This window comes from Crocodylus siamensis, chromosome 1 (genome assembly GCF_052110815.1).
Source record: "Crocodylus siamensis isolate JL-2025a chromosome 1, ASM5211081v1, whole genome shotgun sequence".
Taxonomy (NCBI): Eukaryota; Metazoa; Chordata; order Crocodylia; family Crocodylidae; genus Crocodylus; species Crocodylus siamensis.
The window spans coordinates 53612456-53640009 of NC_143395.1; positions in this window are offsets into that span (position 1 = coordinate 53612456).

The following is a 27554-nucleotide window of genomic DNA, read 5'->3' on the forward strand; positions in this document are numbered from 1 at the left end:
AATTCTTTACTGTCCAAGCCCCCAAGGTTTGGAATAGATTGCCGTCAGAGGTGCTTCAAGCACCTACTTTGAATGCCTTCAAGAGACATTTGGATGTTTATCTTCTGGGATCTTATGATCCTTGCTGACTTTCTGCTCCTGGGGCAGAGGGTTGGACCCGATGATCTTCTGAGGTCCCTTCCAGCCCTGGTGTCTATGAATCTATAAATCTATGAAAGCAGAATGCCAAATGACATTATACCACTGTAAATACATGTGATCTCAAAGGTCATCTTAAGGGTCAAAGCTGGTTGTAGAGTATCTATTTCTAAACCAAGGATAGAGGATCTTAAGGCCACCTGAAGGAATCAAGCTGCTGGGACCCTTCCATTTCCACACCGTGCCAGGATCTCCAGGTGCAGAGCCCACCCCTCAGCAGAGGATACCCACCCCATGGCAAACTCTCTGCTGGAGGAGCTCTCTCAGACCACCACCTTTGAGGCCTTCAAGGCCTTGGTGGCCTGGCTTACAGAGGAGCTCTCACTGGCACCTGGTCAACCTTGGGGAGGCAACAACAACAGACCGATGATGTGATGAGACCACACCAGGCAATCCAGGCACCAGTGCTATGACCCAGTGGTAGCCTGCTGGATCTAGAAGCTGTACTGGGCCAACTGTTCCAAGGCAGTGAGAGAGATCCTGGAGGGACCCTCAGCTTTCTGCCAGGTCCCCCAGTAGACTGTTTAATTATTTCAACAGGATCTTCAACCCCCCAGCAGAAGCTGCCACTCCACACCCTTCAACTGTGAAAGCACTGACCCCTGTCCCCCTGACAGAGGGCTTTGAGGACACCTTCACACTACAGGAAGTAGAAGCTCATCTCAAGAGAAACAGGGACACCACCCAGAGCAGGGACAGTATCAGGTACAGTCTCCTCAGGAAACATGACCCAGGCTACCTTGTTCTTTCTGCTCTTTTCAACAGATGCAGAGAGTTCCGGCATATGCCCACCATCTGGAAGAGGGCCAGGACAGTACTCATTCACAAAAAAGGGAGATGCAACTGTCCCAGGCAACTGGAGGCCCATCACCCTGTGCTCCACTGTCACCAACCTTTATACCATCTGACTGGCGGCCCGCATCACTGGCTGGGCATCACTGACTGGGCGGTGACTGGTGGGGACATCAGTCGGAGCCAGAAGGGCTTCATGTCAACAGAGAGCTGCTACAAATACAACTTCACCCTCAGATCACCCAGGAAGCAGTGGGTGGTGGTGTGGCTGGACATCTCTAATTCCTTCAGCTCCTACCAGATGGTGTCATCGACCTGGTGTGAGAGCTCTACAATGGATGAACCACAACAATCCGCACCGCCAGTTGCAAGTGAGGCAGGCCTCAGCCCCATCATCTTCAAACTAGCCATGGAACTGCTCCTTCAAGCCATGGCAGGGGGCCCCAGCGGGCTCGACTTGTAGGGCTAGAAATTGAGCATCCTGGCCTATATCAATGACCTCAATTTCCTTGCCCCCGACACCACCGAGCTGCAGTGGATGCTGGACGTGACATCTGAGGCACTTAGGTGGATGGGCCTGCACTTCTCCCTGCAGCCAGCCCCGCACACTGACTGTGTCACCATGATGCCCCTCATGAGGACCTTCCTAGAGTGGTTCCTGAAGGACATCATCTGAAACAAGTACGCTGGCTACCTGAGGGCCAAACCTGACAAGGGAAGGGTCTAAGACATCACCTCAAAGTGGGACTTCAGCACCCACTTCATGCCCAGCCAGAGTTTCACGTGCTTCGTGGACTTGTGTTTCCTCCACTGCACCCGCCTCAACTGCCTGCCTCTGAATGGGGCCATCCAATTCAGTCACTGGGATAAGAGGTGCTGATGGTGTGCCTACATGGTAGAGACCCTCTCCAACATAGAATCATAGAATCATAGAATCATAGAAGTAGGGTCGAAAGGGACCTTGTAGATCATCAAGTCTGACCCCCCCACCTGGGCGGGAGAAAAGACTGGACTCAAATGAGTCCAGCCAAGTAGGCATCAAGCCTCTTCTTAAAGATCCCCAGGATAGGAGCCAGCATCACTTCCTTAGGAGGTTGGTTCCAGCTCCTAGCCACCCTAACTGTGAAGTAGTTCTTGCGGATGTCTAATCTAAATCTACTCTCTAATAATTTGTGTCCATTGTTCCTTGTCATGCTGGGGGTGCTGGGGGAAACAGTGTCTCCCCTAAACTATTCTGTTCCCCCCAAGTGAGTTTATAGACAGTCAACAGGTTCCCCCTCAGCCTTCTCTTCTGAAGGCTGAACAGGTTTAGGTCCTGCAGTCCTTCAATGTAGGGTCTGCCCTGTAGTCCCCGGATCATGCGGGTGGCCCTCCTCTGGACCCTCTCAATGTTGTCCACATCCCTCCTGAAATGGGGCACACAGAACTGGATGCAGTACTCCACCTCTGGCCTGATCACCGTTGCATAGAGGGGGAGGATCACCTCCCTGGATCTACTTGAGATGCACCTGTGGATGCACGACAAGGTCCGGTTAGCCCTGCCAACCGTGACCTCGCATTGTTGGCCCATGTTCATCTTGGAGTCAATAATGACTCCAAGATTCCTTTCTGCCTCCGTGCTCTCAAGAAGGGAGTTTCCCATTCTATAAGTGTGCTGCTGGTTTCTACTGCCTAAGTGCAACACCCTGTACTTCAGTATTGAACGCATCCAGTATTGAAACGCATCCTGTTTATGTCAGCCCACTCCTGTGACCTATCCAGGTCTTGTTACAGTCTTTCCCTCCCTACTAGCGTGCTCACCTCACCCCAAATTTTGGTATCATCAGTGAATTTAAACAGGTTGCATTTCACCCCGTTGTCCAAATTGCTGATGAAGAAATTGAACAGCGCAGGCCCCAGGACCGAGCCCTGGGGGACTCCGCTGCCCACTTCCCCCCAGGTTGAATATGACCCGTCCACCACCACCCTCTGAGTACGACCCTTGAGCCAATCTGCAATACATCTGACTGTGGATGGCCACACGCCAGAGCCTGGCAGCTCCACCATAATGCTGTTCTGGACCACCAGGTGAGGGCTATCCCCGGCTGCAGCAGGGGAGTTCTCCATAAATTGCACCATCCCAGGCTGCAAGAGCCAGATGCGACCTGACATTGTGATCACCAATGAAGATGCCAAGAAGTTTGTGATCATGGACGTGACCATCCCCTTCGAGAACCAGCACCAAACCTTCACCGGCACCCAGGCTTGCAAGTGGGAGAAGTACACCCAGCTGGCCAACATCATAAGGGTCCACAGCTATGACTTGACAGTTGATGCGCTCATCGTGGGAAGGCTTGGAGCCTAGGACCCCAGCAACGAGAGCGTCCTGTGTGCCTGCCATGTCTCCCTTCATTATGCCAAGCTGATGTGCTGCCTCATGGTGTCCGACACCATCTGCTGGTCCTGTGACATCTACATGGAGCACATCACGGGTCACCGCCAGTACATCAACCCCACCAAACGGACTGCCACGGGACTGGACCCAGAGGGGACTGCCTGAACCCCCCTCTGCACCAAATGGACTTCACTTTGAGAGGATTCTTCAGCAACAGACCACCCCAGTCCACCCAAAGAGGACCCCCGTGATGAGACTCTATATGGACTGAGACACTTTCTTCTACCTACTTCCTCCACCATTGCGGACCATTGTGCAGGTTTGTGTATATCTATCTTCTTTCTCTCTCAGCATTGCGAACCCCCTCCCTCTCCTTCCCCCACTCCCCTCCCCCCACCCCTGGACTTAGTTGGCTAACATTGTATTTTCTCTAACCTAGTTGTGTTTCCCTCCTCACCCCATCCCTCTAATGTTAGTGCCTTGCTTGGGCGAATTGTATTTCCCTAATGGCTTTGTCATCTTTTTGGAGTCCCAATTATAAAAATCTACTAATAAAATTCTATCTGTTTCTAAACCAACTTAACCTATTTGGCCTTTTGAATACCTTGAATGAAGGAGATCCTAAAACTTGCTTAGGCAATTTGTTCCATTGTCCTACTACTTTTCAAGTAGAGAAAAATTATTGTATTTGATCTAGACCTGATTTGTTGAGTCTACACACAATTACCTTATACCTTGGCCACGTCTACACAAGACACTGACTGCATAGTAGCCTGTGACTAGTGCACAGAAGTGTAGTGTGGCAAATGCTATTATGTATTAGTGCTAGTCATAAAAAAGCAGTTCCTCAGTGTCACTGTGCAGTAATGCCTGTTACTGTGCACCAGTCATTTATTACTTTTATAAACAAGTAATAAATGACTGTGCAGTAATGACTGCTCAGGCACTGTCTCATGTAGATGTGGCCCTTGTGTAGTCATTTACAGCAGCTCTAAATGAATCCAAAGGAAGTTTAATTTATTATTATTTTGATTTAGTAGTATTTTACAACCTCTTTGCACTCACTTTAAAATCCATGGTAACAGGTCCACCAGAAAAGGGAAACAAAGTCACACCCAGTCTCTTTGTTTTTTCCTATGCTTAGGGAAAAGTTAAATTTGAGTAATGACAGGAAAAGGCAAGCTGCCTCTCCCCCTGCCCCTCCCCAAAAAGCCAGGAGCCCTTGTGCAAGGTCCATCTGTGTCCATTACCTCATGGCTGCTGGCATTTAAGCCATTTCTTCATTGTCTTCAAACATATTAAGATGTGCTCCTAGGTAAATGGGTTTAATACCTCCTGAAAAAGTCCTTTGAATTAAACTGTAGTGTTCTTCTCCCAAATGGAACCTCCCTTACTTTTTCTAGGGTCTTAAATTCACAGCAATGGTACCAAGGCTAAGCATAGTTCTTTGTTGAGAACATAATAACCAGATGATAATATGAATACTATGTTGTCATACATTTCAAAACATTGCTGTGACTTTTCAAGAAAAAATTAGAGCATACTAATTCAATTATTCTTTGTTAGTCAGTCTATAGTGCCAAACACATTTTGATCTTCACAGGGAGCAATCCATGTACCCTTCATTGTTCTTCAGTTTCCACTCCAATTATCTACATTTGTTTTACAAAAATTGCAAGTGTTGTCACTCTCATTGTCCATGACATTGCCAACATCAAACTTTTTACCACTAAGCATCTGATACATGCAAAGGAAATATTAGCTGACAAACTAGTATTTTATCTCCTCTTTTGCAAAATATGAATTTTGCAATGGGAATATTCTCTAGAATGAAATAAATTAGAGTAATAATTCCCCTGGATGGGGAGACTTCTACTGGATCAGTTCCACAGATTTATTATGGCATTTCCAGCACTGACCTGCTGCTGCATCTTACTATGTAGCTCCAGCACATCCACTTAGCCACCTGAGAGCTGGCTCAGCTTCCTCCTTTGCTTTTGTTTGTCTTACCAGCAAAGGGCAGGGGAGGCTAAGGATGATACAGGACCTTGCTGGTCAATAAGAGCACACTGGCAAGGGTCTTTCTATGGACCTTAGCTCTGCCTGCTTTCCCCCTAAGCTCTGGGATCCCTAGCACCAGCTTGACAGGGACCCCAGAGAGTGCTTCCCATGCTTCCCCCTAAGGCACACTATCACCCCTTGCTTGGAGTAAAATAGTTAATTTTCCCAGTCACAGTGGTCCATATTCTCACTGGTCACATCTTGTTATTTAAGATGTTATGATCCCTCTGTTCACTTAAGGAGCCCTTCTTGCTAGTGCTTTCTCTCCCCAAATCACAGGGCATTATCAGTAGGTCCAGTCCACCACTGTAGGTCCAGCTTAATTAGAGCTGAGACTCACTGTGGTCTTGCATGCCTCTCCTCAATGTCTATTCTAAACACCATCTCCCTCATCAATGAAATTTCTGGGCCTAGTTTGCCTACTCAGCAGCCCCACTTCCCCCCGCCCCCTCAACCTGCATGCTAGTTCATATGCTCAGGAAGCCCTCAGGCCTTGCTCTCACCTGCAAAGCAACCTCTTGTACCTGGATCACCTGCAAAGCTTACTTGAGTTGTCCCTGCTTCTCTGGCCATCAGGCAAAGCTCCTGGCAAAGCTCTTAACTTCAGGCTGGGTGTATCTACATGAGTGCTTTAATGTGTATTGGCATATTTTAATGCATATTAAAATATCATAGAAAACCATGTGTTTTCACTAATAAACATTAAAATAAGCTAATATACCTTTTTCTAGTACCTCATATTGGAGGAACTAAATTTAATGTACATTATCAAAAGCACATTAATGAACATCCCCACTGTCTCCTATGCAAAAGATTAGTCCTTTAACAAGGCCTCTTGTATACCCTCAGAATGCAATGCAGTTCCCACTAGTGTGCCTATAGTCTTAAAGGTAGACTCCCTTTAAAGGCATGATCCCTTTCTACATAGTAGGGATGGGGATGCCCAATTACACCCCTCTCAGGAAGGGCAGGTGCATAAGGTGCCAAGCTAGTGGGGAATCTGTTGGGTCATGGGAGGGAGAGTGCCTGACTCCATAATGATGGGAATGGGGTTCTGTCACCTGAGCAAGCCTGTGAAGCAGCAAGAGGAAGTGTGGGGCTACAGTGACTTATTTGGGAATCCAGCAGAGTATCTAGCCAACTCTCTCCACAGAGTACCTTGGTGGCCTTCCTGTTCTTCTATATGTGGCCCCACTTGAGGATAGCTACTATACTGAGTGTTTCTATCAACTGGAAGACTACGGTGCTCAAGTGGTGCTCATTCACCATTTAAGCCCTGCACTGAGAGTTCTGAGAATGACCTGTACTGGGGTCAGCCCAAATGGGGCAGGGAGGTACTCAACTGTCACCGATATACACACCATGTCACTCTCCTTGGGTAGCTCCCTGGCATGTTGAGGGAGATACACCTGACAGAGTACATTCTTCAAAAAGAGAAGTATGTATGGAGAAAAGAGAATCTCCTTGTCAAGAATGTTTCTGTCTGCAGCTTCTGAGCTCAGGTCTGAATTATGACCTTGTCCACTGGGACATGTTATATGTGTGTTTTAGGGCATTGGTGGGGCTGATTGGATGCTCAAAGCAGGGCACTGACCACCCATTACAATTGTTTGGAAATGTTAATAGCCATCTTCCTGGCTGATACTTTGATTTACACCTCGGTCATTGCTTGTATTTCCTGGTACACTCATTTTTGCATGTCTGCTGAGGGAAATATAACCCCATGCTTAGTTACTGAAACACCTTCACTTTTAAATCTACTACATATTATAGTCTGGATATATCACATTTTAGATCTATCACTTTTTCCAGAGAACGGTTTCAGAAACATCTCTTAAATTGTTGTCTGTACATGTCTCCACATTTCTTTACATATCTCCTCCTGAAGGGAACTCAGAGGGAAGAGAAAAAATTGTAATTACTGAATTTTTGAATAATTTAAAATTTACCTAAGATGACTTGCTTATTAATGTTAACAGATAATGAAACTCATAATGGCAATTAATATTTCAAAGTGTATTTTTTTGTTAAATTCATTTAATATGTATTCAGACAAGTTACTAGTGAAAAGTTAAACTCTTGTTAACATAAATTGATATCATAGGTTTTTTTAGCTCTCAGTGGGTTTTTGGTTTTTTTGTTAGCCTTTATCATATATTAACACTTTAATAGCAATTACATTTTTCAAACCGAAACTATTTGGATGTAAATAGAGGTTTTGAATTCCCTACAGGTTGTAGCAACAGGGATATAGATTTGAGATTTAAAGACTACTGGGATTCTTCTGTGGACTTGCTTTGTTAAATGATTTAGAAGATTCTAGAGACTATCCACAGAACTGTGGACTGATTCCTGATGACCTACTTCAGTAACTCCTACAGGGATCTGAAATAATGTCCTATGAGAACAATCCTATGAACTGCTAATCTTGAAAAGAAATATTAGTCTTAGATTATGATTTTAAGTTGATTCTTCAATTAATTTGGAAGTTCCAACCTCAGGAATGTTGTAAATTTGGATTAAGCAAAATGGCCAAGATTTTATACTACCTATTCTACCTTCCAGACAGTCTACACAAAAATACTTATATAACATCAGGAAAGTAAACTCTTCTTTTCAGGTATGCACATGCTTGAGCCCTGCTTTCAGTGGGCAGCTGAGAGTACCAATGGCAGCTAAACCTAATCTGTTCTAAGTAGGTACCTAGCTTTCCCATGTTTTCAAAGGGCAGCCCACTGTGCTTCAAAAGCACATAAGCAATGGACAGGGAGTCCCAACAAGCACACAATAAAAAGCACTTAAAATTATATCTGTGATTTCTTGTCCCTTTGATGACTGTATATATACTATGTGCCTGTATCATCTGAGGTTGTGAACTGTCCACAGGGGACATGTTTACCTGACCCAGGATTTAGGAGGAAGCAGTGGACTGACCTATTTTTTGTGCAACCACCTGCTGGTTAGGGAGAAAGAAGAAGTAGGCTATCAATGACCAGGCTATACTCAGGATCAGAGAGTTTCAACCCACATCTCTCACTTTCCATGCAGTTGTCCTAACCATGAAACTATGGGGTCTGAATAGTTCAGGGGGAATAAAAAAACTGGCAATGGGATCCATTCACATAAGTAAGCTGCATGATTACAGCCTCTAATAGTAAATCAGCCATAGAAACACTTTATTCTCAAGAAAATGTGTTAAAAATGAAAACAAATAAGTGATAAAAATAAAACAAATGGTGAATAACTAAAACTTCAGGAACTTTCTGACTTCAAGAGATAACATGACCATGTGTGAAAGCTGAACCATTATACTACAAGCCTCTCTCAAAGAGAACGACTTTGGCTTCAGTTTTAGCTTTCTGCATGGATCAACAGATCAATGTTAATTTTTAGTTCATTGAAAGGATCTTCAGTGCAAAAAGCTTCACAACTCTCCCCATGGTTGTTTTTATTGTGTTTGGATTGCTGCTTCATTGTGTCATAATGCATTAATAGTAATCCCTTAAATTATAATGTTGAGGAAATTATTGTAATTCAGCATCATTCGATCTACATTATAAATACCTGTAATAAAGCGTTTTAGCATGGTCTTGTTCCTGAGAGGACTTGTTCATGTGGTTCTTCATGCATTACCAATGTTACAGAAAACTACATTTGACTAGCATTGTCATAACAGCTTTTATGCCAAAATATTTTCCTACAAGCATGAATACCTCAATGAAAACACTGCTCTGATGAAGCATTTTAAATAATTTGGCTTTGGTCCTCCTTTAAATTTTTAAGTTGCTAAGTCTGAAACTTTCATAGTTTCATAGTTTCATAGTTGGTAGCACCTCCTGGTGTCTAATCTGAATTTATGTTCTGCCAGCTTGTGACCATTATTTCTAGTCACTCCTGGTAGTGCTTGGGGGAACAGGGACTCCCCCAACTGCCTGCTGGTGCCCTCTGACTAGCTTTAATAGGCCACTAGATCCCCCTTCAACTTTCTCTTGTGGTGGCTGAAAAGGTTCAGGTCCCTTAGCCTCTCCTCATAGGGCCTGCCCTGCTGCCCCCTGATCATGCGAGTGGCCCTCCTCTGGACCCTCTCCACATTGTCCACATCCCTCCTGAAGTGCGGCGTCCAGAACTGGATGCAGTACTCCAGCTGCGGCCTGACCAGTGCTGCATAGAGGGGGAGGATCACCTCCTTGGCCCCGCTTCAGATGCATCTGTGGATGCATTACAAGGTGTGGTTGGCCTTCCTGACTGCATCCCCACACTGCCAGCCCATGTTCATCTTGGTATCAATGATGGCTCCGAGATCCTTTTCTGCCTCTGCACTGACAAGAAGGGAGTTTCCCAACCTGTAGGTGTGGTGCTGGTTCTTCTTTCTCAGGTGCATCACCTTGCACCTGTCAGTGTTGAATGCCATCCTGTTCTCATCCGCCCACTCCTGTAACCTGTCTAGGTCCGATTGTAGCCTATTCCTTCCTTCTAGCATGCCCACATCCCCCTACATCTTAGTGTCATCAGCAAATTTGAACAGGGTGCTTTTTACCCCCTCATCCAGGTCACTGATGAAGATGTTAAGCAGCGTGAGCCTGAGGACCGAGACCTGGGGGACCCCACTGCCCACGTCCCTCCAGGTCAAAAATGACCCATCCACTACCACTCTCTGGGTGCGGCCTTCCATCCAGCTGGTGACTCATTTGACTGTGTAGGTGTCAACACCACAGTCCCCCAGTTTTTTTAATGAGAACAGGGTGAGAGACAGTGTCGAAGGTCTTCCAAAAGTCCAGAAAGACTATGTCCTCTGCTGCCCCTGCATTTAAGAATTTTGTGACCTGGTCGTAGAAGGCCACCAGGTTGGTCTGACAGGACCTGTCTCTAATGAACCCGTGTTGGTTGCCCCTAAGCATAATCTCCCCTGCTGGCCTCTTGTGGACGTGTGCCAGAATAATTCTCTTAAAAAGCTTACCCAGGATCGAGGAAAGACTAACTGGCTTATAGTTCCCCAGGTCCTCCTTCCTCCCCTTTTTGAAGATGGGAACCACTTTGACTCTCTTCCAGTCCTCTGGCACCACACCAGAGCACCACAAGTGCTCGTAAAGCCATGCGAGGGGTCCCGCAATGACCTTAACCAATTCCCTCAGCACTCTGGGGTGGAGATCATCTGGACCAGCTGACTTGAATACATCCAGTCCCTCCAGAAGTTCCCTGACTAGTTCCTCACTGACCCTTGGCCTAGGTGTGCCTCCCCTGGGGCCTGAGGGGGCTTTAATTTAATGAGATCTGATATTCACAATACATCTATTGTATGCACGCAGCAGATAGAGCATGAATAAATTACGCTATTGCAAGTACATTTTGAAATAGGTCTTTTAAAATATGCAGAAGTATTTTGTTATCATTACCTCCAGTTCTGATGGTATTAATATGTCTTAACTTCAAGATGTGAGTTCCTCTACCTAGTATAACTAAAATGTAAATAATTTTTTTCTGACAATATTACTAAAAAGAGCTTTAGTAAAAAATAAACTTAATGAACAAATATGGATTTCTTTGTTTCATAACTGTAATGAAGTTAGAGAACTGCTGTAACTTAGGTAGTCATTAAAATTAAGTGTTTGTACATGTAAAAGTGAAAATTTTGGCCCCTCTAGATGTTCAGGTAAAGGTGTGATTGGATATGCAATTCACACAATCACACCTCCTGCCATTTTACATGTGACTGGCAGGAGACATGGCTTTACTGTGGGATCATGAATCATACCCCATCTTGCCTTGGTGCAGAAATAGGCTAAACTCATGATCCTGGGTTCCCCCTGCACCAGCAAGAAGCAAGCTCCTATGGCTGGGAGCCTCATCTGCTGACATATGAACACAGCCACAGGTACATCCCAGAGGTTGCTGCAGCAGGTATGCTGCAGTTGATGCAGTAATTCAATTGCTTCAGGCACCCCATGGCTACAAAGTTACAGCTGGCACAGTGCCCTAGGCACTGGGGAGCCCCTGTAGCTGAGACACCAGTCAGCTGCAGTTTTGCAGCTGCAGGATACATGAAGCACCCCTAAAGCTGGGGTAGTGGATAAGCTTAAGTCTCCCTGCCGCAGTGACCCCATGCCACACATTCAATTAATGATGTGATAGGAAGCAGTTACAAAGTTATTACACATATTGGATGCATCTATATGTTCATTAATGTGGCTTTATTATGGAGCATTACATTTAGTACTTGTATAATGCACAGTAACCAGCCTTACTGCGCAGCAGTGTTGGTGCATACCTTTTTAGTGGGACTAGAAGCCTGTCCTACTCCCAACTCTAAGCTCTATAGATATATACACACATGCAGTAAAAGCTCTGTTATCTGGCATGAGTGGGGAGTGGAGGGTGCCGGTAATCTAAAAAAGCTGGCTACCTGAGGCAGGGGTTTTCGTCCAGATGCGGAGCTGGGGGTGGGGGTGGTGGCAGCAGCCACACACGGAGTGGCAACAGCACAGGCTGGTGGGTGGTAATAGTGGCCACCATGTGTGAGGTCCCCCCCCGCCACCTCATCCAGCTACTTGGCCGGAAATTCCTGTAAGTAGAGTATGCTAGTTAGTACTAAAATGCAGCTAACACAACTTTTACTCTGTGTGTGTGTGTGTAGAGAGAGATATAGATATAGATGTAGATATAGTGCAATTCAGCTTTTATAACCAGCTCACAGGGCAAGAAATAAATAGGCAGAAAGAATCAGGGAGAAAGAATAACAAAATATCGGCTATATCTTACAATTGAAGTCAATGAACATCCACACAAATGTGGAAATCTGTGCAAGGAGAGCTACTTGCAAAATCCAAGTCTAAATTACTAACAGTACAGCACAATACTGTTGATTCAGTAATTTAACAATGTCATGTGTCTTCCAGTAGTTCTGCTGCTGTGGTTGACCACATAAATAAGGCATACATCCACAAATTTATCATAAGCAGTCATCAGCTGCAGGTTTGTTGATAAACTTACAAAATACAAGCTGACAAAATGATTAAACTAAAATAAATTCCTGTGACCACTAAGCAAGGCCATAAAAGCTATATGACACAGCTGGACATATCTACCACTTGGTTAACCCGTACACTAGCAGTCTCAGAGTTTACATTGAAAGGACATGGTGAACTGCATTCAACCAAAAGCTCAGAGACCTATCATAAAACCACAGAATCTTTACTGAAAGAATTTATCAATGCTATTAATCTGTGTAGGGAATTTGTCCTTTTCTGTGAGTGTAAAAGGATTATGAGACGTCCTTAATGTTCGGGATTATGAGAATGTTCTTAATCCGTGTGCCTCTTCTAGAGGAATAAATTATCAGATTACATGACTGAGTTTAATCACAGTCTCCAAAAGACTACATTTTCTTTCAGACAGCATTTAAACTCAAAACCTTTAATACAGAATTATATTAGTTAAACTAGCAGTCTATTCCTTTAAGAGACACTGGGACTATGGAGAGTTAATGGATTTTTCATTATGCCATTCCTTAGAGAAAAGGCCAAATTCCTCATACATATTAGGGGATGCAATCCAAAGTGTCCATTTATTGACCCAAGGGAAAAGAAACTGATACAGATTTTAAACTGTTTTTTTTTCCAGTTACCACTAGTGCCAGGTGAATACTAATTCTATCTAACCATGTCATTGGCTTTCTGTATTAACTAAAATTTTATTTCCAAATGCTGCAATTTGATGTAAAATGGGGGCATTTGCATAGGATAAGTTATTGTTTGACAAACCCCCGAACAAGGTTATGAAAAGAAAAAAGAAAAGGAAAATCAACATGAAAACTAAACATCACTACATTTATTACTTTTAGCTTGTTTTATTATTATGGGAACATCATTTACTTGATTTAATTCTATTAGTTTCTGTCACTCTGAGCCAGACCTAGCCTCTGAGTTGATGCTAGTGGTGCTAGAATGCCAGTGCCAATTACACTGAACAAGCCAAGGGCCAAAAACTAAGAAGCATTGGTACTATGGGAAGAAAGTAGCTTGTTACTTAAGTGTTGTTAATAAGTCACTGATGCTGTCTCTACTGTTTGTTGAAAAGGCACTTCAGAATGACATCTTGGACAGTGGAAGGGCACAATTGTCATGAATGCCATTCATTATTGTTGCTTCATATTTCTCTATTAGTTGTTTGGCAGTGTGTTGATTATGTCACAGTAATCAGAGACATAAAGATCTATTGAGTCATCTAGCTCATCTCCCATGGGCCAACGTAGGATTGCTCCATTCTTGTAGGATTATGCACTATGTTTCTTCTTAGAGTACAAATGTCTTTTTTTCTTTTTTTCCTTTTTTCTTTTTTTTTTAACCTTTGGTTTGTTTTCTAGTACTCGTCCAGTAAATTTTTGGGTGTTTCTAAATCTTTAAACTGGATGTCTTTTGAGAATTAGTTCAGTAATAATGAGCAGAAATTGCAGTTAATTAGGCTTAAAATTACATTTAAAAAGCTGGTGTGTGACTATGTATAATGCAAGTTGCCAGTTAATAATACAGATTTGTTATCTAGGGCAGAATGCTTTTTTCTCTGCTAAGTGACACATACTTTTTTTAAAGCCACCCAATAATATTTAACTTTACTCTTTATAATGGATTCAAGTGTGCTTAAATGCCTGAATGCCTTACATGACTACATGCTTGCTTTATATGAATAAGTGTGTTCCAACTGTGTGTGCTACAACTTAATATTGCTATGGAAGCATTTAATTCCATTTACATTTAGTTGTGATTTAACTTCACTATGAAGAAACAGAAATATTGTGTAGACTTCTGAAGCTTTGAAAAATAAAAAAGTTACAAGTAGCAGTACACTTTTACACTTCACTGAAAGCAACATGGTCATGCTACCTGTACCAGAGTACCCTGTGCTCTGTCACTAGCAAGGGCCTGAGTGGCAGTTGGGCAGCCTGAAGTACCCTTCAATGCCAATTAGGCAGAGTTGCCTGATTGGGAGCAGGGCCCAGCTTTGCTGGATAAGAGCTGAGCCCAGAACTGCAAAGAGGCAGCAGTTTGCTGCCAGCAGCTGCAGAGAACGCCATCTGGCTGGCTGCTGCTCAGAGCAACATCTTGGAGATAAGGGCTGAGGCTATGGGGAAGGAAGAGGTCCCATGGTCCTTCGTATGACCAGAACCTGCACCATGCCAGGGATGGGTGGCCTGTTGAGACTGTCTGTGTCAGGACTGTCCCTCAGAAATGCCAGGGGAGTTACTGCCCTGGTGAAAGGTGAGTATGGGGCACCTCCTAACCCCAGCTCCATATCTCTGGTGGGTAAAATTGAGCACAGGGACCCCAAACTCACTGAGACTCCTGAGGCAGGGTCTAAGTCAGTGGAGGGACTTGTGGCAGCACCCAGATTCTTGGTGGAGGTTTAAGGCTGCATACAGAAGCCAGTGTGAAGCTCCAGGGGAGTGGGGTCCTCAGCCTTAGGGCCAATAATAAGGGGCTAGCCCAGGGACAGTTTGATTCATAGACATTTGGGCTGAAAGCGACCTCGGAAGATCGAGTCCAGCCCCCTTCCTGAAGGCAGGAAGTCAGCTGGGGTCATAGGATCCCAGCAAGATAAGCATCCAATTTACTCTTGAAGGTGTTCAATGTAGATGCTTGAACCACCTCTGCTGGCAGGCTGTTCCAGACCTTGGGGGTTCGGACAGTAAAGAAATTCTTCCTTATGTCCAGCCTGAAACGGTCTTGCAGGAGTTTATAACTATTCGACCTCATAATCCCTTGGGGCGCTGTGGTGAACAAACGTTCCCCCAGATCCTGGTGGTCACCCCTGATAAACTTATAGGTGGCCATCAGATCACCCCTGAGCCTGTGCTTTTCCAGGCTAAAGAACCCCATGGCTCTCAGCCTGTCACCGTAAGGTCTGTTTTCCTGACCCTGATCATGTGCATGGATCTTCTCTTGACTCTCTCAACCTTCTCCACATCCTTTTTGAATTATGGGGCTTAAAACTGGACACAGTACTCCAGCTGTGGCCTCACCAAGGCCGAGTACAAGTGGAGGATAACGTCCCGGGATTTGCTTGAGAAGCATCTATGGATGGAAGCCAGCGTTTTGGTCAGTTTACTAGCTGCAGCATCTCATTGAAAGCTCACATTCATCTTGTCATCAAAGATGACCCCCCAAGTCTCTTTCTTCTGTAGTGCTAGCCAGCGTAGCACTACCAAGCCTATAAGGATGCTGCAGAACGAGGACAGGGGAAGCAGGATCCTCCCCCATACTACCGTTTTTATTTCATTGGGGGTTTTTTTGGTTCGTAAAATGGCTATGCACCACCTATTAAGCCCAGTGTGGCTGCAATCAGCCTGGAGGGGAAAAGGATACTCCCCAGCCCACAGGGAAGTGCAGGGAAGCCAGCACCGGGAGAAGCCTTGTAATAAGCCCGGGGAAAAATCGGGACCTGCTCCTTGGAGAATAAAGATCCCACAGATGTTCTAATAATACAAAAAAAGGAAAGAAAGGAACCTCTTCAGTTTAATTATTTTGCCATTTCCCAAGGCCATTTCCCCTGTTCATGGCCTTGGGATCTGGGGCGGAAACTGGCAGTAGGTCATGATAGAGGCGGGTAGTCCCACCTCCCTTTCATTAACATCTCTAATAAATAAAATAAAAATCCTTTTTACCATTGAAGACATGGCAGGTGGGAAGAGAGAGAGTGTAAGAACTCCACTTCAACCAACCAAAGGTTGCGAGCACCTCTGAGAGGACCAGTGAATGTCTGCCACCCCTACCCGGTAACTACCTGGCAGTCTCTGTCTTTGTTTTTCTGGGTTTTTTCTACTGTTAGATTTAATTCTGTAATACTTAATCCAGCTCTTTACACTTTCCTGTGTGTTCTCTTTTTTTATCTTAATCAGTTAAATATTTCTATTACTAAATGACATGCATCACCTTCAGCTATGTAGTTATCTTTCCTTGATCGGTTTGTAATTTTCCCCTTTCTCCCAGACAATTCTTGTCTTCTGCTTTCTTTTGCTTTTTTTCCTTAATGAAAGTCCATATAGAACCTAGACAGTATATGAACCATGTGTACAGGAACCACAATTTAAAAAATGCCTTATGAATTTGGAATTGTCATTAGAAACACATAATAAAAATATTTTATTGTTGTGAAATTATATCTGTCTGTCTTGTATGTTTTTTTATAGTGGATCAGTTCTTATAAAGGATTGATTCTGTATATTATATGTAAAATTATACTATTGTTTATTCATTTAGATTTGTTTAGGTATTTGTGCATCCATGTTATTATACTCATGCATATCTCAACAAAAGTCCATGGGTACTTTAAGTGTGTAGTGCAAACAAACGCCATACTGTTTAAAATTATTTATACTCTTAAATACTTTCTTCAAGTGGGGCCATAAAGTCTATATAGAAGAATTCTTAGAGCAACTATGTCTGTGGGGAAGAGAAGACTGTTCTCCCACTCTTTTTGTATAATCCAGACAAAGCTTCACTGCCCATGAGCAAACAATACTTCTAGCCAGTGGCAATTATTACTTTAAAATGTGAGACTAAAAAGGCAAGTAGGGCTTCAGTCTGACTTTCCTCTGACGTGGGGAACAGTATAGACTGACTTTTCTATTGGATAATAGCACTGGATATGCTCCCTGGGAGCTCCTAGACGTATTAAGTTTTTCTAGAAGTTTGCAAGTATCTAAAAGGCTCAAATGAGACCATAATTTATACATTCCTATTTTTAAATCTGTTTAGTTTTAAAGTACTAATTTATTCAATATCTGTCCTCACATATAAGACATAATTTCACTAAAAGGATGGTGTGGCAAAGGGTAAAGCAAATATCTGATTAAATTATTCTGCGGTGCACTTCTCTCCCAGTCACCTGTAATAGAGTGTTCTCACATTGGTTGTTAATGAATCAGATTGACCTCTCTGATAGTTTAAACAAATTTGTTTCGTGTCCTCCCCAAAGCCTTTTGTTATTGGATTTTTTATTTCTGCCTGCTAGTTGGCACCTCCTATTTGTCAGGGTACATCATGTATCTAAACACTTTATAGTTATTTATGTAACTTACATTTTTTTCTGGTTATCCATTGAATTCAAGGTCACTCTACTAGTAAGACTATATTTAAAGTCAACAGCCACAGCTGACAGAGAAAATTGTACCAATTATGTTTGCTTGTTTCAACATCTTGTTATCAGCAAAGGTAATAGTGAACATATCTTGTCATCAGATTACAAAAAAAAAGGAAAAACTGTTGATGGCTCCATAGATAGACACATACATTACCTTAGTGTTCCAACTCTAGGTGAAACATTCTGTTGCATTTGTAACTGTAGTATAACATTAAACTATTTTTGAAGCTCCCCCTCTCCACCTCAGAGAATAACCTTTTTCTTTACCTCTTCTCTATTATCTGAGAGTTTATGATATCAGTATAAGATGTCATTGTAATCCAAATCCCAAGCTCCCGGCAGTATTACAATTTAAACTCATGCCCTAGACACAACGATTTAATTTGCTATCATAGAACTACATGAATCTCTGGATATTAAATCAAATTAATTTCTTTAAATTACTGTTAAACTTTGGGAAACCTACAACTATTACTTAATTGACCTCTAATAGAAATAAAGCAGTAACTTCTGCCTTAAATTCGTACCTTTATATTACCAATTCTTGGGCAACAGCAATCTACATGAATATGCAGTTCTTATGAACTTTCTCTATTAGGTGAGGATAAGGAATATAGTTAATACAAAATGCATTAAAAGGATATAATTTGAATGGTGAGAAAGGCAACGCACATTTAGTGTTACTTTCCCATGAATTCTAATTTTACAATTTACAAAAGTATTTAATCAACGAGTACTTTGATTACAGTGGCTGCTGTTAAGTAATTCTAATATAAAAAGAAGAAGAAAAGTAGAGTTGAAGTTTCAGTTTATCTGTTTTTCCAATAATGTAAAGATATCCCCAAAGACATAATTTTTTGGCTAAGAATAATGCATAAAACAGTTCATGAATAATTAATTATATGCTTGTTTTACCCATAGGTACTAGATATTTCTATATCTGGAGACATTTTTGATAAATTTGTGCTGGAGAGATGAAAGTAACTTTTGTGTAAGCAATACAATTAGAACAGAAATTAGAAGCATAAACTGATTCAGACAATATTTTTTCATCAAATGTCAACATAATGACATTTTTCCATTCTGAGAACATTGGTGTCTTGTGTCCCATCTGAACTTGATATGCAACTTCTCCTTTTAAGTCTCAAACCTCCTTATTCTCTCATTCCCTTTTTCCTCACATAAACAGAAAGGAAAGATGCAATCATAATACATTTTCCATGACTGGCGTAATTGTGCCATAAATCAAAAAGATCCCATGATCAAAAATTCCATAAATTCCCTAAGCAACTTGTTTCATTGCCTTACTTTTCTTACAGTTAAAATATCGTGCCTGAGATGTAATCCCAATCTTTTTTTCCACAATTTAAACGCACTGCCTTCTGTCTTGTTTTCTCTAGCAGTTATTTCTCTTCTTCTTACATGCTAATCCTTGTATCACCTTTCTTGTTCACTTTTGGAGTCTCCCCAATTTTGTAGAAACTGGACAAACCCTAAGCAATTGGCACATACAAACATTTTACTTTAGTGGTGGAAAATTTATGCAGATAGAAATGATTTTGGAAGAGGAAGCAGTACAGATATTCAATCTTCAATACACCCTACTCCTTTGCTTCCTTCCAAAACTAGGGTGATCCTGGTCTGGGGATAGTATGGGCTGCTCTAATCTTCCCATTTTCAAAGATCTAAAGCAACTGAGAAAAGCATGTCTAGGATGAAGTCTCTTAAAAAATTGATATGTCCTTAAAAAACTAAGAAATCCTGACTTTGATTGAAGATCCGTGATTGGAAAGAGATTGAAGGCAAGGGTAGATGGCTAAAGTAAAGTAGCACCACTTTTTTTAGTACTGGTGTCTGAGTAGGAACAGAGCACCCTGCAGGAAGCATTCTTTCAGGGCTTTGTAGCCCATAGAAAAATCCATAGCCTCCTCCCCCAGCTATGTTCTGTTACTGTAGCTGCCTCTGCTGCCTGTAGTGGCTTCTGCTCTAAAAGGTAAGCAGGGATGGGCAGTTAGGTGCAGTAAGTGGCACAGGGATGGGCTGGTGTGACTGGATGGAGCTGTGGGGCCAGGTGGTGAGAGAAGCATTGGTTGTGGTCCCTGCTGGGAGTGGGGAAGCAGGCCTGGTGAGGGTAAATTTAAGGGGTGGGAGAGGGGTAGCACCATATAGGTTATGATCAGGGGTGTTAGGATATGAGGTGAGTAGGGGAATTCTGCTGTAAAAGCATTGCTGCAGTCAAACAGGACTGTGTTAGAAGTCGATGTTAAACCCCTACATTTGAATCCCACACTTGTTTCTATCATCTGGAGCCAGGAATAAGGGTTATGTTTGCACTACATAAAACATATAAATAACAGTAAAAAAAATGCTAGATCCAGTAAAAAAGTTAGCATATTTTCAATAAAAAAACTGAAACTTATAAAGCACCTTGCATGCTTTTCATACTGGGAACAATAAAGTGAGAAAGAGGTGACAAGCACCTGCTAGCTGTTTCTCCTCCCCTCATCTCTCCTCCCCTTCCCTCATCTCCCAGTCTACAGGAACTGTAGGAATAGCTGCTCCCTTTGCTTCCTCCAGAACGAGGTGTCCACAGGAGGAATGAAGCTATGAGAAAGTGTGAAGATGTTCAACCTGCTAAGAAAAACTCTCTCAGGAATAATTTCTAACTTGTTGTAATCAGGTTATATTTATCCTGAAAAAAGCATTTTTGCCTGTGGGGGCAGTGGGGGGCAGGGGGGGAAGCTTGAACCTCTTCACACTTTTGCTTTCTGTTGGGAGAAGGTCAGTCCCAAATCTACTAGCAATTCTCCCAGTCGAAACTAAATAGATAGATTAGTAACTGTCGGTGTCAAACAGGGCACATCCACATGGGAATTTAAGTGTGATTAATTGTAATGCTCATTAAGTTAATGTGCATTAAGCAATTTTTGGCAAATGTCTACATATGCAGAGACTTGGCACTTAAGTTAGTGGACTTGGCAAGTTAGTGCCAAGTCCCTGCAGCCCTGCCATGTTCCCCTAGTGGCTGTGCAGATGGCACTAAAGTTTGTCCTGGGTCATGTCTACAATTATGTTAATGCACTTTAACTAATTTCCTTTGCATTTGCAAGTATCAAAATTAGGTGTAATTAGCCCAATTGTGCCATTTTTAATATGTATTAAGGGCACACACAAAAATGCATGCCCATAATGTGCATTAAATTAGGCTAAAGAGGCTTAACATGTCTCATGCGGATGCACCCACAGAGTAGGATTATCATTTCCTATATCTTTGTACACTACATTTCCGTTAAAGTAGTTCTAAATTGCCTTTATTTTTATTTGTGACATCACATGCCTGACTCTTAACTTCCAGATTTTCTCTGCAGTTCTACTTCCCCGCCATCATAACATTCATATAAAAGCAATGAAGGGACATTAAGAATATAAGAGAGCTCAGGAGGCTTGTCAGTGTGGCCCTAAGGGACCACGACCCCAGGGTGAGGGGAGTTCAAGAAGAGTGGTTGCTCCTCAAAGGAGCAATCCTCATTCACAAGCTAATTCTATTCCATCCCAGAGGAAAGGCAGCAAGAGGGTACAGCAGCCCCCCTGGCTCTTCAGGGATCTAGCAGATCTCCTGAGGCTAAAAACAAAGGAGGATGGAGGATGGAATTCACCTCCAAACAATGGAGGATGGGATTCACCTCCAAGGATGATTATTCTGCACTGCTCCGGTCCTGCAGGGAACAAATCAAGAAAGCCAAGGCTGCAACTGAACTCCAACTGGCTTTGAGCATCAAGGAAAATAAAAAGTCCCTTCTCAGATATGTGGGAAGCCAGAGGAAAAGCAAGGGCAACACTGGACCCCTGCTGAGCCAGATGGGGCAACTGACAACTGATGCCCAGGTAATGCCAACCTATTAAATGAGTACTTTGCATCAGTCTTTCATCAGTCTCATGGGATGCCTATGCCTACCACAGGACAGGGCGGTCTGGGTGAGGGAGAACCCCTGTCCTCCATTAATGCTGGCTTTGTGAAAGGAACACCTTGAGAAGCTGGATACCTTCAGTCAGCCAGCCCTGACAATCCACACCCCAGGGTACTCAAGGAGCTGGCAAGTGTCGTAGCCCAGCCCCTGGCACCTATCTTTGAAAACTCCTGGCAATCTGGTGTAGTGCCTGAAGACTGGAAGAAGGCCAATGTGGTGCCTATCTTCAAGAAAGGGAGGAAAGTGGATCCGGCTAACTATAGTCCTATCAGCCTGACTTCTATCTTGGGAAAGATCTTAGAAAAGATTTTTAAAGAGGCCATCTTAATGGGCTAGCCGACACAAACATCCTAAGGAATAGCCAGCATGGGTTTGTTGTGGGTAGGTCTTGCTTAACTAATCTAATTTCCTTCTACAACCAGGTGACCTATCACCTGGACAAGGGAGAAGAGATTAATGTCATATAACTTGACTTCAAAAAAGCCTTTGAACTTGTATCTCATGATCACCTCTTGGCAAAACTGGCCAATTGTGTCCCTGGCTCCACCACGATCCGCTGTCTGGGAAATTGGCTCTGTGGTCGGACCCAGAGGGTAGTAATTGATGGATGTCAATCATTATGGCATCCTGTGACCAGTGGGGTCCCTCAAGGCTCTGTCCTTGGACCCATATTGTTCAACATCTTCATTAATGATGTGGACATTGGAGTCAGAAACAGACTAACCAAGTTCAGTGATGACACCAAACTTTGGAGCAAAGCATCCACACCAGAAGACAGGCGGGTGATCCAGGCTGACCTGGACAGGCTCAGCAAATGGGTGGACGAGAACCTGATGGTGTTTAACACCAAAAAATGCAAGGTTCTCCACCTTGGGAGGAAAAACCTGCAGCATCCTTATAGGCTCAGCAGTGCTACGCTGGCTAGCAGCACTACGGAAGTAAGAGACTTGGGGGTCATCATTGACAACAAGATGAACATGAGCCTGCAATGTAATGCTGCAGCTAGTAAAGCGACCAAAATGCTGGATTGCATCCATAGATGCTTCTCAAGCAAATCCTGGGACATCATTCTCCCCTTGTACTTGGCCTTGGTGAGGTCGCAGCTAGAGTACTGTATTCAGTTTTGGGTTCCACAATTCAAAAAGGACGTGGAGGAGCTTGAGAGAGTCCAGAGGAGAGCCATGCGCATGATCAGAGGTCAGGAAAACATATCTTACGATGACAGGCTGAGAGCCATGGGGCTCTTTAGCCTGGAAAAGTGCAGGCTCAGGGGTGATCTGATGGCCACCTATAAGTTTATCAGGGGTGACCACCAGGATCTGGGGGAACGTTTGTTCACCAGAGTTCCCCAAGGGATGATGAGGTTGAACGGTCTTAAACTGTTGCAAAACCATTTCAGGCTGGACATAAGGAAGAATTTCTTTACTGTCTGAGCCCCCAAGGTCTGGAACAGCCTGCCATCAGAGATGTTTCAAGCACCTACATTGAACACCTTCAAAAGTAAATTGGATGATTATGTTGCTGGGATCCTATGACCCCAGCTGACCTCCTGCTGTTTGGGCCGGGGGCTGGATTTGATGATCTTCCAAGGTCCCTTCCAGCCCTAATGTCTATGAAATCTATGAACATTTATGGTGTCATAATTAGATCTAGAAATTTGACATTCATTGCCTGAGTCTGTAGTCCTTCAAAGATTTAAATGTGTCTGAACTTTAGACACTGAATGACATGCTGGCTTCATTAAAGTAAATGGTAAAAATGCTGTGTCAGTTTTCCACCTATTGAATCTATGGGATTATGTATAGTGACTAAAATTAAGTACATATAAGTCTTAGTAGGTTTGGGGCCATATTTTTTTATCTATGATGTGCATCCATTTTGACTTTACTTTTACTTCATCTGGACTCCTTACCTTTCTCAAAGCTTACTCTTGCATTAAAACTAGTCCTTTAAAACTTCATACATTGCCATGGAATAATTTCCTACCCCAGACATATATTTTGTGCAGTAACTTGAAGTTAATTCATTCTATTCTTTTTTCATGCCCAAAATAACATGTTACCCCAAGCATAAATGCGTTTTTCCATATGGGGTAAAAATTTACCCAAAGCCTATGTTAATTCATTGGGGTAATGTGTTACCCGAATGTAATTTCTGTATAAATGATAGGCCTAGACCTGTTTGGCCACTTTGGGTGGATGCACCTGAATGGTCAGCATTCATTCACACCTCATTCATGTCCACCTCAGGTATCCATGGTAACTAGTGGATGGCCATCCTCCACTCTGCTTTTTCAGAAGATGTGGTAATCCCTTTTGTTAACCGTTTTTTTGCAGGCTGCAAGGTCATCAAAACACCCTCTCGTTTGCCAAAAAAAGCCCCCAAACCCAAATCCACTTCTGCTCTCTTTTCTTATGGCAAAACTCCACCACACCTGCCCTCTTCATAACATACACACTACTTTACCCTGCCTTTGTTGGAAGTGAGGACAAGGAGCAAAGGTACAGCAGAGAAGAAATAGAACAACATCATACTGCAATACAGCATGCACTATGGAGTGCCATTCAACAGGAAGGACTTGACACCCCTCCCGCCCGTTTTACCTGCTCTCAATAAGCCCCTGAATCTGTGGTTTCCAAACAGCATCCACCCCCATTTGGCTTGCCTGCAAAGTGTGGATGCTGGTCTCTGGCTTCTGTACTCAGGAGCAGAGGGTGCTACCAGAGCTGCCATAGGGCAGGGAAGAATTGCTTCTGTGAAAGCATAGGTGGGCAGGCTTGTGTTTGATTGTTATTTATATGCATTCAGCAGTAATCAATTTTTTCTTTTTCTCTGCAGTCCAGGATAAGAAGGAAGGGCATATTCAGTGCTGCTGCTTGTTTTGCACAGGTAACTAGGGATGACAGTGACACAACCACTGATGCCATCTTATCCGAAGGCAGTGAGGATCCTGACTTTGTTGCAGACATGGGAGATTGTTCAAAGCAAGAAGACCATGTGTCTACGGAAGCTTCATCCAGCTCAGATGAGGAGGAGTTGGTGCCACAAGCAGAAGCGATGCCACTTCCAGTGGGAAAGGGAAGAGGACCAGCCTGGGGCCACCGTGGAAGACCAAGGAGAGCTACAGCAGGACATAGAGCAGAACTAATGCCACCACCCCCAAAAACATTGCAGAGGATGACACATTTAGAGGAAGGAATGGCAAAGTGTGGTACAGAAACCCACAGCTAATTCATCATTGGAGACCAGCCAAGGACATAGTCCATGAAAGTGCTGGGCCAACAAGAGAAAGAAATGAAGGCACAGTGGTGGAAATGTTCAACCTGTTTCTCTCACAAGATATCCTGACTGTTATCATTAGATAAACAAACAGAGAGGCAGAAAGAAGATTCAGGGAGTGGAATGATAGCCCATCCTGCAATAGAAAGGAGTGGAAAAAGCTGGATGAAATAGAGCTGAATGTTTAAATTGGTCTCCGACTGCTAAGTGGTCTATACCACGGTGGTCGCAAGGTACTGAAGGAGTTGTGGGAGCAGCACACTGGGTGTTCTTGCTTCTGTGCCACCATAAGTTTAAAATGATTCCATCAAATCACCAACTACCTGAGATTTGACAACAAACTGATATGTGATGAGAGCTGTGGACAAGCTTGCTGCCTTTAGAAATAGTTGGGCACAATTTGTGGAGCAACTCAGGAAATGGTATATTCCAGAATATACCTGGTGGTTGATGAGCAGCTCATTATATTCAGAGGTTGCTGTCCCTTCTGACAGCATATGCCCAGTAAGCCTCCCAAATATGGCTTGAAATTTTAGTGGTGCTTTGATGCAGTAACATCATTCCCCCGTTTGGAAATATCTACCTAGGCAAGCCACCAGAAGCTGTACACCAAGGTAATCTTGGTACCCAGGTTGTTGAAAAATAGGTTCATCCCTGGTACAAGATGGGAAGGAATATTGTAGGTGACAGTTTCTTCACAAGTACTGACCTTGTAGAAAGACTGCTACAGCAGGACTTGACCTATGTCGGTATGATTCAGACAATCAAGGCCGATATCGCAAACGAAATGCGAGCAAATCAAAGAAAGGAAACTTTTAAATCCATTTTTGCTTTTGATGAGGAATTCACTCTAGTTTCCTATGTACCAAAGAAGTCCAAGGTTGTACTGTTGCCCTCAGGCATGCACCATGAACTGCCAGTTGGTGGAAAGCAAAGAAAGCCAGGCATCATCTATGACTACAGTAAAAACAAGGGTGGGGCGGTTAACCTTGACCACTTAGTTTGTATGACCACCTGCAGACAGAAAATCAAGAGGTGGCCAATGACATTATTTTTCAATATGCTGGATGTGGCTGCCATTGCCAACCTCATCATTTGGCTAGGCTACAACAGAAACTGGAAGCAAAGATCACATTTAAGAAGATGGCACTTTTTTTCTGCAAGAGCTTGGAGAAAAGTTGATTGATGGACAAATAAAATGAAGAATGATGGATACATGTAGTCTGTCTAAATCCGTCAAGTCTGGTATGACCGTCCTAACTTACAAACTGCCACAATACACCCCAGTAGAACCTTCTGCAAGCATAATTGAATATTGTGCTTTTTGCCCAAGGACAGATGACTGCAAAACCGAGAAACAATGCGATTTGCTTGTGTTCACAACAGTATATCACTGCTGCTTTGTGAAGATTGCAATATTTAGTTAAAACAGTTAGGAATGTTTTTGGATGTAATTATTAGTTCAAAAACATGTGAACTGCAGACTTAGCAAGTTGTTAATTCACATTTGAAACTCTAAAAAAAGTTAAAATTTTGTTTATAGTTCTAGTTAAATAATATTTTGAGTTCAAATAGTCATAAATACTCTTTCAAATAATTTGTATATTTAATAAAAATAGTTTTTGGTACATTTATACTGTTGTCACTGGTTCCATTTTGTTCATGTGGGTCGGGTAACAAGTTACCTCATGATACCAACAATATCGAATTGTGGGGTAACAAGTTACCTCATGATACCAACAATATCGAATTGTGGGGTAACAAGTTACCTCATGAGAACAAAAATGGTTATGGTTTCATGGGACTGGATGAGGGTTAAGTTCAGTCACTATTTTGGTTCTATGCTATATATATCTATATATATATATAATTAGAGACAGTTGTTGTATTCCAAACCTTTGCTTTTCCTTAGATTTTGTATCTATGTGCATACGTAAACATGAATTATTATTACAATTGTTTTACTCTTCCCTGCCCTTTTATATATGTCCCTATGTCCATTTACATATTATCTATGTAAAACTTTTAAAGTTAGAATTCTGGTGAATAAAGAGCAAAAGATACAGCAAATACATAGCAGCATCTACTTATCCTTATCCATTTCATTTATGAAAATCATGAAAGTTGCATTTCTATTATGCAAAGAATCTCATGTTGACTTAAGCAGGGCTGAATTATCTCAATGGTCATTTCTATATTAAATAGAAAGTGTTAGGGTGACAATAATTTGGATTATTAGGGATCACTGGATTTGCAGCTGAATACAAGGCACAACCTGTAGCCTAACAAAGCTGGTGACCACAAGGCAGAGTGATAGCTAAGCCAGCCATTTGCTTATACTAAGTAACCATTTTAACTGTGTCAACCATTTTCTGAGAAAAAAGCAGAAAGTGAATCTGTGTGAGTCTGTGTGCTGTGAACCAGCTGTATTAAGGAACGAGATAAGATACAGGAGCCCCAAAAAAGATGGAAGATGTTACAACCTAAGACAGAAAAACAGACTAGAATGTGAAAAACAACATGGAATTTGTAACAAAATCCAAGATGAACATATGCAAAAAGGTGAATGGTGATTGGTGAATAAGCCTCCAGAAGCTTCCAGATTTGGGTCAAAGCTGCCCATTGACTGAAAAAGAGAAGTCAAGGTCTTAGACATGCTCTCATAGCAAAAATACATGTAAATGAGTAAAATGCATAGGCAATTCCACGTTAATGAAGCAAACAGTAAATAGAGGTGGAGCTTGAGATGG